The following is a 17973-nucleotide window of genomic DNA, read 5'->3' on the forward strand; positions in this document are numbered from 1 at the left end:
ATATACCAGTGGCTAACCTTTATACAATGTTTTATACTGTTTCCTCTAATTTTAAGCCTTACAAAAGTTAACCTGTTAGATAAGTAGCAGAGGTAGGATTTTTTTTTCATTTTGCAAATGAGGAAACTGAGATTCAATCATTTAGCCAGTATTACAAAGCAAATAAGAGTCATAAGCAGGATTGGAACACCCTGCATTGGGGTCTGGTACTCTATGTAACATAGCATGCTGACTTTTGTTTGCTTTGTATGTAATAACTATACCTGTGGCTGGCCATGAACACTGGGGATTGGACACACTTAGGAACTCATTTAGAAGAAAACAGGGGAAGGAGAAACATCTCATCTCACCCAGATTTTCCAGGACCTTATACTATTGTTTTATAAATGAATATGGAATAATTTAACCACAAATTAACCATAAGATGAACTTTTTTTTAGAGGTACTAGTTCAGGCTATTTTAAGATGTAATTTTAGTTTATTTTTTTAACTGCTAGCCCACTTTTGAAGCTAGAATCTAATTTGACATCTTAAATATCATTCCATGTTATAACAGAACCCATCTAAGTGAAGACTGTGGGAATTTATAACATGATCAGTTCTGATCAAAGAGAATTCATTTTGCTCCTCAGTGGTAGTGCTAGCCTCTTATTATTGCTACAGAATTTGCATATGTGAATTGAGAAAAGAAGAAAAAAAAAGATTGTGTATTAGCTGTTAGATACATCAGTATGACTGAGTGCAACCCTGATCATCCAAAGCTTGTATCACACAGGAGATTAAGGACATCGCTTTTGTTCCTCTTAATAAAAGGAAATTCATGTCTAATTCCCTATATGCCACATCAATCCTTAAAGCCTTTGAAGTTCACATTCCAGCATCCCCTGAAAGCAGCTCGACTCTGTGGGTGGAAAGGAGGGGGCTGTTTGTCATGAGACCTGCTTGGATCAGTTTGGTAGTATTGAACAAGTGGGTACTTTTAGCATTCTCTGTACCAAATAAGGTCTCTCTTCTAAAACTGTGGCAAGGTGATAAAGAAAGAGAAGGATGGAAGAGACTTATCAGGCTGGTTTTTCTATTGCATGTTGTTATATTCATTTGTTTATTTATTTATTTACATTCTGCCACCTTTCCTAATATGATACAAATTATTGCTCCACCTAAGGAAATTCTAGTTGCGATCTTGGATTGAGTCTGAAGTTTCTAACCTAGGGGAGTCCTTGGTCCCTGAGATAATTAGTGAAACATTGTAAGAGAGCTCATGTTAATTTGTCTATGGATATGATATTTCCGTATCTACAACTGCAGTCTAAGGAAGAAAATATTAATTTGCTCCCACAGACAAGCACATAGATTTCTGGTAGCATTTTTTTTTCTAGAAAGAAAAAGGAAAACTCTCATTTGGAAGGGTTCGGGCTGCCGCCAAATCTCTGTGTGCATAATTGGTGTCATTATTTTCCCTTGTGATCATAACCTAACTGGAACAATGAATATCAATCAACTTCCAGGGCCAAGGGGTCATTTTTTCCCCCAGAACAAAGATTGAAGTCCAGGGTGTCGCTTGGTAACCAGGCAGGCAGATGAGCTGGCTCCTAAGTAGTCCATATGGCCGGGCGCTGTGCCCTCTTCACCCATGGCATGATATACTCATGTAGTACACCACTGATTATGAAATAGTTTGTCCTTTTCCTTTATTTAAAATGAAATTTTACAAGAGCAATAAAATTCCATTTGGAAATTGTTTTCATTCTGGGAGAGGATAGCACTGAGGTTTTCAAGCAAAAAAGAGGCAGTGCCTTGGTCTGAGTTAAAGGCTTGATGTCTTCTTCAGCAAGAGTTGATTCATTTCCATTCCATACCCCCTACCCTTAGGCATCATTCAATTTTCTTTACCAGGATATAACATTTACATGGTTCTTGGCTTGAAATAGAAAAAAATGATTGAGGCAGTAGACCCAGACAATGGGTCCATGCAAAATCAATTTGATATATTAGGACATATAACTCTTCTGCTTTTCTTCTCTGAATTTTGTTTTTACTTAATATATATTTTTCCTGTTAGCAAGCTTTTATTTTTCTATTTTTCACCTCCTACCACTCTTAAGGGGGAAAGGAAAGAGGAAAACTAGAATCCTTGTAAAAATTATGCATAGGCAAGCAAAACTAATTCCTATATTGGCCATGCCCAAAAATGCACATCTCATTCTGCATATTTAGTTCATCACCTTTGTGTCTGGAGGTGGGTAGCATTCTTCATCACTAGTCCTCAGGTGATGGTTGATCATTACATAGAGAAGAATTTCTAAGGCTTTCAAATGTGTGCATTTTTCAAACGTTTTTGCTCTGCTTGGAATTTTTTAGAGGAATCTGCAGGAGGCTTAAAGCAGTAAAATCATTTGTTGATTCTGGAGACTTGTATACTGCCCTTCTGTTATAGGAATCCTCAGATTAGGAATAGAATCAATAGGAGAAAACAATACTAGTAAGTGGCATTTACCTAGATTTCTAGAGTTAATAAAGTACTCACATTATTTTATTTTAACTTTATTCACTATTAGGTTGTACTGATTTAAGGGGAAAACAATACATTTTACACATAAGAAAACCAAGAACCAGAGGTTAGATAATTTGGCATGGTCATTCTTCCTTCTACCTAAAACAGTGCTCGATATATTGTAAGCCTTATTTGTCTAAAGGACAGTATCCTTATACTATCCTTTAAATACACTGTTGCAGCCCTAGGTTTTCATCCAGGTTTTCATCCATTTCTTGCCATACTTAATTTCTCTCTTTCTCATTCAGTTAAAGGTTGATGAACTTCTCACCAAAATCTAGTTCTCCAGCTCTATCACCCAACAGACTTACTTTACTTATAAATCTTAACATCGCTTTACATTGGAACTGTCCAACTTTAACTTTCTCTGCTAACTTTCCCATTTGGGAATGGCACTTTTGGTGTTGGACTTCAAGTTGGAAAAACTAGAGTTTAAATCCTGCCTTGGCCTTGCATACTCATTAGCTGTGTGACCTTAGGAAAGTCATTCAGTCTCTCTCAGACTATTTATCTCTCCTGTAAAATCTGAATAAGAACAGTGTCTACTTTTCAATTGTTGTAAGAATCAAACAAGATAGCATATGTGAAATGTCTCACAAATACTGCAGTATATATGTATATATATACACAGTTACATAATTTCTGTCATCAGCATCATCCATAACACCCTCCTTCTTGGTGTCTAGGTTTGAAAGTTCAGAATTGCCTGACATTTTCTTTATCTTCATCTATTGAGTTCAGTCAATCCCCCAAGTTCTATCCATTGTTCTTTTGTAACCTTTCTGTCTTTGTCCACTGCCACCATCTTCTTCTCTGGTTTCCATGTCTCCAATAATTTCCTTCTCCTCCTGTGTGCTACAGCAGATTGATTTTTCAAACACATTGATGGTGTAGAAGGAATGCCAGTTTTGTAGCTGAGTTGTCTCTGTGGCATTTGTCCAGATTACATGAAATACAGCTAGTGATGACATAACCTTTGGTGGAATGGAATATATTTCAAATGTGAGAGATGGCTTGTGCAAATGAACCAAGGTGGGAAGTGCAGTGTTGTATCTAAGGAATTGCTATAGATTCTAGAATGATATCTAGATCATGAAAGGTGAATAAGATGGAACAAGACTAGAAAGAGAGGTGAGAGTCTGATTGGGGAAGCTCTTAAATGCCAGGCTAAGGAGTTGATTTTTTCCTATAGATGATGGGGATTCTCTGGATATTTTTGAGCAAGGGAGAGATATATTTAGATCTTTAAGGACTTAGGAAGATTATTTTAGCAGGAGGAAGGACAATCAAAGATTGAGAAAAATCCATAGTTGAACTAACTAATTGGGTCAAAGATGTCAGGAGAGGAAAGTGAGGCCATGACACTGAGATAATAAACTCCTTGCTGGAGATAACATACTTTGTGTTAGAAATAGGACAAACTTTGCATCATGGGAGAGAAAATATTTGTTTTGCCTAGAAATTTTCAGATTACTGTCATGGTTACTAGAAATAATCACAGATTTATTTTATTGTTCTTTTTCTTCAGATTTTTGTACCAAATATCCAGTACTTCAAAAGAAGATGATTTAAGAAAAGTAATTACATAGTTAAATGAAGAAGCAATATTTTTCTCAGTTACTTCATTCAGCATAGGGCCTCAGAGCTCTTTGTAGGTCTTCCTAAATGTCACAGAGTTCCATGTTCCTTTCAGGGATCTACAGACCTCTACAATGATTACTAGAAAACCATAAGGGCCAAACAAACCTGGTAGGGAATCTAGTAGTGAGACAAAAGACTATTTTACTTTTTTTAGTGAAACTTGAGAGACATACATAGGCCCTGCTATCCCTGAGCAGCTATTCAGCCAGAGACAAACTCTCTCCAAGTGCAGATTTCCAGGCCATCTGTTTAATATATGGAAAGTGCCCTTAGAATTTAGGTAACCTGGGAGCTATAAAGCAGTTTTTTTTTTCTTTAGGATTTGCTAGTCCTGGGTGACTTTGGTATATCTGGGGAGCTGATGAGTTATATCTTCTCCTAAGGGATCTCTGGGTATGTTTATATTGAAAAATTGTTTAATATCCTTGAGCTATTTTCTGTGTCTGTGAATTGAGAATAGCTGTATTTGTTTTAGGAATTTGGGGAAGGAGTCATATATCGTCATAGTTAAGAGGTGCAAGATTTACATACATGCTGAAATACATATGTAGGTAGATATGTGTAGGTGTGAATGCTATATACATACATGGCACACACATATATTCACATGCGTACATATTTCCCATATGTGATTTCATCAACCTTCAGAACTACGGGTGAGCAATAACAAGATCCAGCAACTAATTCCAAGTTGCTCTTACGAAGGTGGATTAATTTCGTCTCCTCATCGCTGAATCTAAATCGTGAACTCCTAATGCAAACAGATAATACATTTCAGTCCAGGAAACAGGGAGAGAGCCAAGTGTTTTCCCTGTAGTAGGGTAAACCTGGTTCCATCCCATATCCTGGACCAACATCCTTTCCAAAAAGGGAGCCCCAGGATGCTTCCCGCACCCTTTGCTGAAGGTCATTGCCAACTCCGGAATCATGTTCCCTTCCAAGCTCAGCCATTTCTGCTTCACAGAGGGAGCCCTCTTCCACTCAGTCCATAAACCCGTATCCTTTACAGGATCAATGTGCATTTGCAGCTGCTCATGTATTAATAACAGGGATGTCCGTGGCCGTGACCTACCTGAATCATTACACACTAATCATACGAGGCAATTTGGAGCAGATTGATTAGTGAGTGGTGTCCTCCTCGGTGTCCAGGCAGGAGGACACACGGCTCCCTGCACCACCCCTGAACAGATGGTGCAATAACGTGATCAGAGCTACGCAGTTGGCCCAGCGCTGGCTCAGTGAAGGGGATCTCAGAGTCTCGGCACGCTAGTCAGAGCTAACTAGCAAAGGGGGTGACCTTGCTCTTTTGGAGGATGAAATGTTTTAACCCTCATGTAGAATGGCGATGCCAGAGCCCCTCCGTCCGGGTAATTCCTGCCACCTGCTGTAGAGCGGCTACCTTCCTCTGGGGAGGGACGGAAGTGGAGGAAACGTGGGTGGGGAGTGTGTCTCTGCCTTCAGAGAAAATCCATTGACTTGGCGGTGGCGTGGGGGACAGGCACAAGGCTTCTTGCTGTCCCATAAGCTCATCCGCCCAAGGTAGTGAAAACCCTCAACAATTTCGGTTGTCTACTGAATATTTAATGAAGTACCTCAAAGTCGAATTTCATAACCCTTCTCCTCCTCCCTCTCTCCAAGGACTCCACCCCCTGTGGCCAAACAGGTGTGTAGGTTCAGGAAAGATAAATTCTATTTAAAACTGGTTTAAGCCAAGGATAATTTAGAACACACATACGGAGCTCTCCAAACCGAATAAAAAGGAGTTTAGAGATGACCTGCTCTTTTCGATTGTGGGTATTATTTTCCTATCTGTTGGGGTATGCAATATAAAACCAGTTATAAAATACACTGATTATAGGTGTTGAGGAGTCTGTTCTTTCCATCCTCGTAGCTACTCCCCACCAACCCTGCAAAAACCAACCAACCAAACAGCATTGAATCATAGGAGCATACCCACAAATGTAGTTTGGCATGTTGGATTGATTCTAGAACTAGATTAGTTTAAGAAGTCAGCTTTCTCTCATTAAAGTAGTGGGTGCTTGTTATAATATTATTTTAAGGCAAAGTCAGTAATTTGAAAGTTATTCTTTGAAAAGATGATTGATATCTGATGAGAACTAAAATTTTACATGTAGGCAAAAACAGAATGCTATATTCTTTGTTTTTTCCCTTTAACTCTTAACCTTCTGACTTAGTATCAATTCTAGGACAGAAGGGCAAAGGGTAGGGAAACAGGGTTAAGTGCCTTGCCCAGTATCACACAGCTAGAAAATATTTGAACCTAGGTCCTTCTTACTCCAGGCCTAGCTCTCTATCCACGCTACCACCTAGCTGCCTCTATATTTTGTCTTAAATCCAAACGGCACCAGATTTCGAGTCAAGAGATCTTGGGCTAGTCTTGATTTTATCCTATTCTAGCTCTGTGACCTTGACAAATTACTTCACCTTCCAGTCTTCACTTTCCTTACCTATAATGTTAAAGTTTACAACTCTAAATAACAATCTATAATTCTGCCAAGGCTAGAGCAAAGTACTGATCACAAGTGATATGCATGACCTTTGAGATACATGACCAGAGTCCAAATTCTGATTCTTCCATTATCTACTTGTATGACCTGGGGAAAATCACTTAATTGCTCTGAGCCTCAGTTTCCTCTTCTGTAAAATTAAAAAAGTAGGGTCTTTTCTCTCAATGCTTGTTTGTAAAGCTGAGTCATATTCAATCTCTACTGTCCCCTCTTGGTAACAACATGCAAATTGCAGGTGCAATTTTAGAGGGCTGAATAAACCTTTTTTTTTTGTTATAACTTTGAAACAAACTGTTAAATGACAGTAAATATCACTGGCAATCTCCTGGAGGACAGAATCCATGCCTTGTCTGTCTTTTATGTTCTTGATGGCATCTGGGACAAATGAGTTACATATTGTATCAGCAATTATTTGTGAATAACTAGCCCTAATGTTTAAATTTTTATAGCTCTAATTGATGTACTCCTGAAGATTGGGGTAGCAGCACATACCACCCATGTATCTTTACCTTCAGTCTAGTATCTACCAATCTCTATCATATATACTATGTTCCTCTACTCTTTCTGTTGCCATGTTTATCTTCATTATCCCTGCCCCCCCTCTCCCTAGTAAAACAAAAGCTGTTTGGAGGAAAAGACGACATTTCATTTTGTCTTTTTTCTCTCATCACTGAGCATTGTGATCTGTACATAGTGGGCATTTAATAAATCACTTGTTAATTTAACGGAATTGAGTGCTTTATTGTAATTATGAAAATAAATATCTTCTGAATTTCCTACAGGCTAGGTTGTTGGAATATTAACCCAGACAACAAAATGAGCCATTTCCCCTCATCCTGTGAAGTCTTGCTTAGAGACAGGCTCTTTTGGCTGCTGTTTCTCCCTTTGTTGTCATTACCTCCTTTACCTCAGATGGCACAATTTGTTTTAAACCAGTTTCTGTTGCATTAAAAGACTGACATTCTTAATAGCTCTGTCGCCAAAGCTACTACAGGCAGCTGAGAAGATGCAAGAGACTCTGGCAGGAGACAGGGTTGTCACAGCAGTGTATGCAACATCGAGGTGGTGAGAGGCAATGGAAAAAAATAATTAGTTTAGTTAAAAGTAAATGAAATGCTAACTGAGACATGGTTAATATAAGGCTTCTCAGGAGGCAGAGTTTGCTCTCTTTTTCCATATTTGGAAGAAAATTGATAGGATCAGTAACTACTAATAATTGGAGAGACAACATTTATCAATCGGTCAAAACATTCGTTAAAAGCCTATTACGTGCTAGGCATGAGATGGGTACAAATACATAAATGAAATAATCTCTAGTAATAATAGGAATACTAGTAAGTATTAGAGTAGTCCTGCTGTAGTACTAGCTTTTTTGTATTTGTATTTGTAGTTTTTTCCAATTATTTAACACTTTAAGATTTGCAAAACAATTTATATTTTGTTTGTATCCTTACAACACCTATTTTACAGACTAAAAAAACTGAGATTGAGAGCTATTAGATGACTTACCCAGGATCACACAGATAAGTAGTAAGTATCTGCAGCAGACTTTATTACTCTAGGTCTAGTCAAAGATCAAGAAGAGACATCAAGTACATGTGTGTATGTGCATATGAATGCAAGGACATATGTTTACATATATAATCTTTAAAAAATATAAATTCAGTCATTTGTTACATTAAAATGTCCAGTTAAATTCCTCCTCCTCTCCCATTATAGAAGGTATCATTTGACAAAAAGATAAATGTGTACATATAAACTATATCTTATGTATTTATATTTATCAGTTCTTTCTCTGTTGAATATAACAAGTCATTCATCAAACAATATTTCTGTTGTGGCATATAATGTTCTCTTGGTTCTGTTCAGTTCACTGTTCATAATTTCATGTAGGTCTTTCCATGTTTTTCAAAAATTAGCCTGTTGGTCATTTCTTATGGGGCAGTATGTATGCTACAACTTCTTTAGCCATTCCCAAATTGAGGGACATCCTTTTGAAATCCAGTTCTTAACCAACACAAAAAGATTTGTTATAAATATTTTAGAATATATAGGTGAACATGTAGTTGCTTTTCCTTTTTCCCTGATCATCTTAGGGAATAAAGCTAATAAATGAGTCAATGAGTCAAAACCCAATCAATATTGCTGAGTGAAAAGGTATACACAGATTTGTGAGTCTTTGAACATAATTCCAGATTGGTCTCCAAAATAGCTGGATCAGTTCACAGTTCCACCAATAGTAGAACTATTCTACATTGCTTCCAACATTTGTCATTTTGCCCTTTTATCATTTTAGCCAAAGTGATAGGTGTGAGTTATTATCTCAGAATTATTTTGATTGCATTTTTTCTAATTAATAATGATTTCGAGCATTTTCATATAATTTTATGTATATCTTTGATTTCTTCAGCTAAAATATATTCATTATCTTTTGGCCATGTATCAGTTGAGGAATGGCTCATATTCTAATATATTTTGCAATGTTCTCTGTATATGTTAGAGGCCTTTATCTGAGAAAATGTCTTTTAAAATCATTCTCCCCACTTACTGCTTTCCTTCTCATCATGGCTACATTTATTTGTAAAACAAAACCAGGTTTTTTTCTCTTAGCATACTCAAAATTATCCACTTTATATCTCACAATGCTTTCTGTCTCTTCATTCTTAATTCTTCTCTTATCTATAAATGTGATAAGTTTTCCCTATCTTCTTTTAATTCCCTCTTCTTCTAATTGTTAAAGGAATAAACAAAGTAGTTAAATACAAGATAATGTAAGCAAGAGAGTACTAGCAGTTGATGAGATCCAGTGAAGTTTGTGAATTATTGTGACAGGTTGGTAGAAGGACACTAAATTTGGTGTAATACATCAACAAACATTTCTTCCCATTAAAAGGATCAAGGTAGCAAAGATTTAAGGGCAGCTAGCTGTCTCAGTTGGATAAAGTGCCAAACTTGGAGTAAGGAAGACATCAGTTCAAATTTGGCCACAGATTACTTCCTAATTCTGTGACCATGGGGAAGTAAACTGTTGTCTCAGTTCCTCCTCTGTAAAATGATCAGGAGGAGGAAATGACAACCCACTCCAGTATCTTTGAGAAGAAAACCTCAGGAAAGGGTCACAAAGAGTTGGTCACAACTGAAGAGATTAAACAATACATCATTAATATGGAACTGGAAGAGTCTTCAGGGGCCATACAGAATAGTCCTCTCATTTCATAGATAAGGCAACAGAGGCATTTTGCAAATGAGGAAAGAGAGTCTAAGTTACTGTACCAGGTTCACACAGGTGGTAATCTCCCAGGATTCCTGGCATCATTCCTTTCTACTCTGGACTAATTGTTTTCCATGAATATTCTCTCTCATTCTCTCTCTCTCTCTCTCTCTCTCTCTCTCTCTCTCTCTCTCTCTCTCTCTCTCTCTCTCTCTCTCTCTTTACCTCCCTCCCTCCCTCCATATGGTTTCATATAATTGCCAAAATAACATTTTGGAGTGTAGTTGTGATAATGTCATAGAAAAAACCTTCACTATTTCCCTCTATTGTGTGTGTCATTGTATGTGTGTGTCATGAATGCCTTTACCACTTTGCTGAAACCTTTTTAGAATAATGTTTTTAAATTAATAAAATGAAATATATTGGATTAGAGGGGAAACTAAATCTATTTAAATAGTTATCAAAATACATATATTTTGATTCATGAATTCTGGTTTGGACATAACTGATTCTCCCTCTTTCTCACTGTCTCTATTCTTCTGTCTCTGGTGTGTCTCTCTTCTTTGTCTGTTTCTCTTATGTCTCTGTTCCTCTTTTGCTGTCTTTTAGTCCCTCTTCCCCCGCCCCCCCCCCCGTGTCTCTCTCTCTCTGTTTCTGTCTCTGACTATTTCTCTTTATCTCTCTCTGCCTCTGTCCATGTCTCTGACTCTCTGTATCTTGGTATCTCTCTCACTCATCAATGTCATCTGAAACCATTTTCCCTAAAGACTAGGGGCTATTTATTATTCTCGTTGTATGCTTGGTGACTGGCACTTAGTAGGTATTTTTATAAATGTTGAATTGAATGGAAGTCAGTCAATAATCATTCATTCAGTGCTTCCTATTGTCCAGGCACAGCTAAATGCTGAGAATACCCCCCCCAAAAAAGGCAAAAACAATAACTGAATTCAAAGACCTTACATCCTCTTGGGGGAAGCAGCACCTTACATTTGATCCCAGAGGTCATAGGGAGCTTTTGAGGCTTGTTTTAAAATACAGGGAGTTATATTCATGAAGCCCCATCTGTATGGGGGCATCATAATCCTATCTCTCTGATTATCTTGGTCCTCTATACAGATCTGAATCCCTGAGTACATGGTTTGACAGTGATTCAGGGCTAATGGCCTCTCCTTTGACTAGCTACAGGGTATTCTTAATTTTTTATCTTTCAAAACATTCCTCAAAACCTAGTCCTTGCAGTCAGGAAATTCTAGCTTACTCTAAGCTTGTCTTGACATTTATTGCCTTTGTGCATTTGTAGAGGGCATCTCTTATATCTAGATCACAGCCCATCTCACCTATTGAAATCCTTCTCTTCCTTCAAGACTCAGGTTCTCCGTATTTCATTCCTTCATCTGAAATTGAATCCTCTATTCATACTTCATGTAATACTTTCTCTCTATCCCTCCTTTGTCCTGATATCCTATCTTTTGTCATCATGTATTTGTACATAGTTCACCCCTATTAATGTATGAGTTCCTTTAGAACAAAAAGCAGAGTTTTTTTAATTTCTGTATTTACAGCTCTGTTCACAGTTCTTTGCACAGAGAAAGTGCTCAATAAGTATTTGTCAATACTACATTTCACTATACTTCTTTACTTTTAATGTGCTTGAGTTCTCTTTCACAAAATGACTAATATGCCAAGATGCTTTATATTCTTATACATGTAAAATCTATAGCAGATTGCTTGCCATCTCAGGGAAGGGAAAGGGGGAATAGGGAGGAAGATTGGGTGAGAATTTGGCTCAAACTTTTAAAAAATGAAGGTTAAAATTGTTTTTCTCATGTAATTGAGGAAAAATAAAATAAAATAAAATGAACCATGCAAAAATAAAAATAAAACTTCATTTATAAAAAACTAATGTGTTTGTCAAATAAAACTGAATGTTTACCTTGATGAACCTGAAGTTTTTTTGGGGGCACCCATATAGTTTCAACTAGATTTACTATCAATACTATATTTAAATCTGAAACTGCAGAGCCAGTCAGTATATTCTAAGAAATATGGTATATAAAAATAATGAGATTCAGGCTTTCCCATCTATATTATGCCAAGTTCTTGATAGCCTTGATAACTTCAATTCTCTTTGTTCTACTTATTTCTGCTCACATTCTTGCCAAGCACTATGGGTTCTGGGAGATTTTTCTCTGGTATCAGGGAGAACAATTCCTCTGCTTCTCAAGGCACAGATCTGGCTTTTTTTTGTCTCACAGGTGCTACACTAATATCCCATTGCTCCTAAAGCACCCAGTGTACTCCCAGGACCCCAGGAGCAATCTTGTAGTGGGGAGAGCCTTGCTCTTGGTACTTTTACCTGGATTTCTATCTAAATCCTCTATTGAATGCTATAGTTTAGTTGGCAGGAGAATTCCTTAGGGAGTGCTGCTTGCACAAGGTTTAAGCAATTTATGGTGATAGATTCTGCTGCAAATGGTACCATTAAATATATGCGATAGATTGGATGACTTGGTTCTATTACTTTCTGATAAAGAAAGTAGAAATTGAAATTCAAGTTTTGGAATATGGCATTTTTTGAATAGTTTTATCAGCTTTGGGTCCTAGGTTGAAGAGTGGGATCTTTTATTTTTTCTTCCCTTCCCCTCTCTTTCATTTATTTCTTCAAAATCATCAATATGTTTCATAAACTGAAACTTCTATAAAATGCACTACAGTTAGAGGGATAGGGTGAGTGAGAAGAGATATATTGTATTCCCAGTGCTTTCAGCAAAGGGAAAAACATCTGGATTTGAAGTCAGATGGCCTGAGTTCAAATCCTGATGGCTATTTACTATCCATGTGACATTGGACACATTTACTTCTCTATAAGATGAGGGGATTCAGGACCTCTAAGATTGTTTCTTGTTCAAATATAGTAGCCTTAGGTCTTGATGATTCCTTTACTATGCTGGTCCCAAAGGCATATGGTACCAAGCTAGGAAGAGCATGGTCCTTGAAGTCAAGAATAGAAATCATACAGTTAAACACACCAGGATTTGAACCAGTGCTACTGACTCCAAATACAGTGATCTTGCTACTGCCCTAAGCTAGGTTGTTGCTTCTTTCCTGTATAGTCAGTCCACTGTGTGATAATGATCATGCCACTTGACCTGTGTGAGCCTTTGAGAGACATGCAAGTGAAACTTTATGAGCCTCAGTTTCCTCACTTGTAAAGTCAGGATATTAAGAAGTAGCATATGATCATCTTTTTTGTCATTTCTTAGGGAATAATAGTATTCTATTACAATTATATGCCACTTAAACCTTGGAAGAAGTATATAAAGGGATGCAAAGTGAAGTGAGCAGAACCAGGAGAATGTTGTACACAGTAATAGCAATAATGTATGATGACCAAGTGTGAATGACCTATCTATTAAAAACAAAGTGAAAATCCAGGACATCTCTGAGGGACTCATGACAAAATGAGGATATTCACTGCCATAGAAGGGACAGGTGGAGTCCAAATGCAGATTGAAACAGGCCATTCTTCACTTTATTTGCTCCATGAATTTCTCTCTAATATAAGGAATATGTGTCTTTTTTCACAACATGACTAACAGAGGAATATGTATGACATGATAATATATGTACAATCTATATCATATTTCCTAACTTCTTGGGGGAGAGGAGAAAAGAATGAAACATTTTTGGACATAGCTAATATGAGAATTTGTTGCTCTTAAATAAGGATATTTATCATATACTTATTCAAATGTCATGTATTCTATGATTGTTACATAGTATATGCTATGTAGCATAATCATATTATATTTATATATATCATGTTGAAGGGCCTCCCCCCTAAAAAATAAAAGAGACAGATGTTATATTGCAAAGAATACTGGGCTAGATTTCAGGAAATTGTTTCTAAATCAAGTTCTTCCATTACTTGGTTCTCTGATCTTGGATAAATTCTTACCTTCTCTTGACTTTGATTTTCTCATTTATCAAAAAAGTTTGGTCTATGTTTATTTCAAGTAAACTAAACAATTATTTGTTTAATAAGCGCCTACTCTGTGTTAGGAATTGCACTGTAGGAGTAGGAAAGTGGAAGGAAAGAGGAGAATATAAAGGCAAAGAAACTAGCATCCCACCCTAAGAAACCAAATTCTACCAAAAGATGCAATTTGGACACAGATTAATCAACACAAAATATATGAAAAGTAAATACTAAGTAATTGTTGATGATGGAGTGAGATAATGGAGGGAAGAACTTTTTAACCAAGGAGATCAGAGAGCATCCTATAGGGCTTGGCAGTTGATCAGGGACTGGAAAGGAGCAGAAATTAGGAGGAAGAGCACTCCAGACCTGACGGAAAGTTTATGGAGGCAGGAGATGAATGATATGTTCCATATGGGAAATAATAAAAAGGCCAAGAGACTACATGAGAGACAGTGTCAAATTAGTCTTAAAGGAAAGGATAGGTTGGAGTCAAATTTTGAAGGGCTTTCAAAGTCAAACAGAAGAGACCATATTTTATCTTAGAGTCAATAGGGGGCCATGGGGGCTTCTTGAGGAGGGATTAGAGTAATTAATCAGTAATCTCCATGGTAGAGTAATGGTATAAGGTGCTTGCTAACTTTAAAGACATATAATGGTTTGAGTACTGTAGTAAATGTGCTGTGCATTGCATAGTTGTTTCTTTAAGGATGAAATAATGCATTATATGTGAGAGTGTTCTGTATTGGAGAAGGTATATACATCATCATTATCATTATCAACCTCAGTAGTAGCAGGAAAGATCATATCCTCATTACTATCCTGCAGCTTGAATCCCAATTGAGAAATCAGTAATTTGCAATTGACAATGATATGTAGTAGTCAACTCATAAAACTATATGAACTTGAAGAGAAACTAAACTCAGCGAATGAAGCACCCACTATGTGTTAGAAGTTATAAGGCATATAAGAAAAAGATAAATCCCCACCCCTTAAATAGCCTAATATTGCAATGAAATTGTAATTTTTGTTCTCTGCCTTTATGCCTTGTCTCATTTTTGAAAACTTCACTTAAATGCTGTCCATTTTTCATTCTATCACAGCTCCCATTTGTGAGGACATCCTGTTAAATCCCTGGCATTTGTCTGTGATTGAATCTTCTATCTGCATAAAAGGGGAAACTTAAAACCAAAGGTGGATTCCATTTCAGAATGTCCTGATGGAGTCTCCTATATCATAGTTTTAATTTCTTCATTCTTCTGGGTCACGTTGTTACTTTTCTCTATATTCAGAGGAAAAAACGCATACACATTAAGAACTGTGGTAGGAGAAGCCATATAATTTCTAATGATCTTCTCAAGTGACACATTTAGCAATTATGCCAGTGACTCCAGCAGTGAGCATTCCCTATTATTTCCCAGCTCTTCCTAATTAATAAATGTCTTGGGATGGAAAAAGAAAATCATTAACTAGACACCATGCATCTTCATGGTGCCACTCCAGTTTAAAAAGGGGGGGGAAGCTCATACTAGAAAACAAAACAAAATAAAATAAATGGTGAGAGGAGAGAATTGAGGTTGAAACAAAGGGAAAGTTTTGCTTCCTTCTGAGCTATTCTTATGATGTGTATCCCTCTTATGGGCCCTTTAACTATTTTTGTAATGTAAGTATGAAGAGTCATGTGTTTTAGTTATACATTGATCTCTGTCAGAGGGATATAATTCTGAGTCATACTGAATATCTAAGACGGTAAAGACATCAGCTGAAGAAGAACACCCTTGATTCTCAGGGTGTCCATCTATGTAATCTTGGTACCAAAGTTATTTGGTTTTTTTAAGGGGAACATTTCAAGGGGAACAAAATGGTGATGTTTGTCTAAATGATCTAGCAGCCATTTCTAGAGCTAATATCTGATGATTCTTGGGCAGTGTCGTAGAAAGAACACTGGTTGTGGAGTGCGAAGGTAGGAGTTCATGCCCTGGCTTTTAGATTATTTACCTTATGATCCTGTATGAATCAAACCCTCTGAACACCATTTTCTTCATCTTTATAATAGGATAATATTTGTATTACTTAGGGAGTTGTTGTGATTTGTAAAATTTTAAGTTGATGTATCCTTTGAGGTATCATTTTAACCCCTATGGATAGTATTAATAGGAGTTGTTTAAAGGATACATTAATCAGAATTTATCCTTTCTATGTCTTCTCCCAATTTTTAAAAAAACTCTTACCTTCTGTCTTAGAATTGATACAACTATCAATTGCAAGGCAGTAGAGAAGTAACTGGAGTTATAGACTTGCCCAAGGTTACATAGCTGGGAAGTGTCTGAAACCAGATTTGAACCAAAGACCTTGCATCTCCAGACTGACTCTTTATCTACTGAACCATCTAGCTTCCCTATACCTTAGTCTTCCTTTATAAGATCTCTGAGCCATAATGTAGTAAGTGGTTTGGTTTTTTTTACATTAAATTTTATGATGAAATCTGTTTATGATATTTATTTGTATATATGCATGTATGGGTACATACCTACATACCTTGGTGTTCCAAAAGTTTAGTGTATTTTTCTATGATTAAAATCTCAACACTACATTAAGACTTTCCAAATAACATGTATATATCCACACATACATATTTTACATTTGTAAAAATTACTTGTTATAGGAGTATAGTGCCATAGAAAGAAAAATGGATTTGGAGTTAAATAACCTGGGTTTAAATTCCAATAGTCCTACTGATTACTTATTTGGCTTTGGGGATATGACATCTCTCAGACTCGTTTTCCTTCTCTTTAATATGAGGGAGCTAGATTAGGTAAGTACTATACTCACTTCACTTCCTATTCTAAATCATCATCCTCTGACCTTTTTTGGATCTGTAATCTCTTAATATATCTCCAGATCCCACATGTAGCTTATGTAAAGATTAAAATTTAGGGAGACTGAGGCAGGTAGAAATTAGTTTCTCTCTGCAAGGAGCATTATATTTTTTAGAGGTTTATTAAAGATTAAGGATTAAAGAAAATACAGGATAAGAAAAACACGTGCCTAGGCCAGAGAGGCCTAGACAAGATAATCTCACATCATGGAAGAGCTGCATCTGCTCCAAAACGGAAGTCCGAAAGCCAGACAAAAGCCTTTGCAATCAGGTTAAATCCCTTCTCGATCTTGGCCCACCTGAGAATTCAGTGAGATTACAAAGCATTCTGGGAGCTAGCAAGGACTCCTGGGGAATGGAGTCCAGAGTTCAAATCTCAATTTTACAGTCCCCCCATTTGATCCTCTGGGAAGAAGTCCTTCCCCAAAGAATCATAAAAACATAATCAATTTAAAGATTACAATAATTTGAGGATAAGAGAAAAAAAGAACAAAACCAATAATTGCTGGATGCATTGACAGAAAGTCAGTTAGGGGGCAGTCCCCTTTGGCATGAAAGTATACATACAAATAAATGTTCAATCAACTACACCCAAAGTTCAATTTTTTGTGCAGCTGGCTGGTCTGGAGGCTTCTTCATGGTGTCTTCTCCAATAGTTCAGTTCTGGATTCAGAGAGGTAGCATCTTCTTTACCTAAAATTCTTCTCAAAAGGAATTTAAACTTTGCAATTTAAATAATGATATTTTTTACATTCTCCCCATTAAGAGGATGATTAAAATATACATTATCACTTAGGGATGCATGGCTGAGGTATGAGGTATATGAATCAACTGGCAAGAGATATTAAAAAGATATCAGAAAAATCAATTGGTAAGAGAAATTAACAAAAACATCAGAAAAATCCAAAAGAAAAGAAAAATTTCTGGATGGAAATATAGGCTATCAAAGTCTTATGTGTAAAAATTCCAAGTAAAAGAAAAATAAATCTATAATAGGTCCTTCTATCAGGGCCCAATCAAAATGATCTAAGCAATGATGCATTTACCCAGTCAATAGCCAGGACTACAGAAAGGTACCACACTATGAAAGGCAGAAAAGGGGACCAGATTATAGGAGCCAAGGTTTTGGGGATACTCTTCTGTATTTTCAGAGTGAGTGTGGACACAAGGAAAGCCTATGTC

General features: G+C 36.8%; 1 protein-coding gene across 17 annotated transcripts in view; it reads left to right on the plus strand.

The window, feature by feature from the left end:
• The window catches only part of RBFOX1 (RNA binding fox-1 homolog 1), a 2817840-nt gene that overhangs the window by 1386050 nt on the left and 1413817 nt on the right, over positions 1-17973 (plus strand). The window lies entirely within an intron of this gene.

This window comes from Monodelphis domestica, chromosome 7 (assembly GCF_027887165.1).
Source record: "Monodelphis domestica isolate mMonDom1 chromosome 7, mMonDom1.pri, whole genome shotgun sequence".
NCBI classification, from domain to species: Eukaryota; Metazoa; Chordata; class Mammalia; order Didelphimorphia; family Didelphidae; genus Monodelphis; species Monodelphis domestica.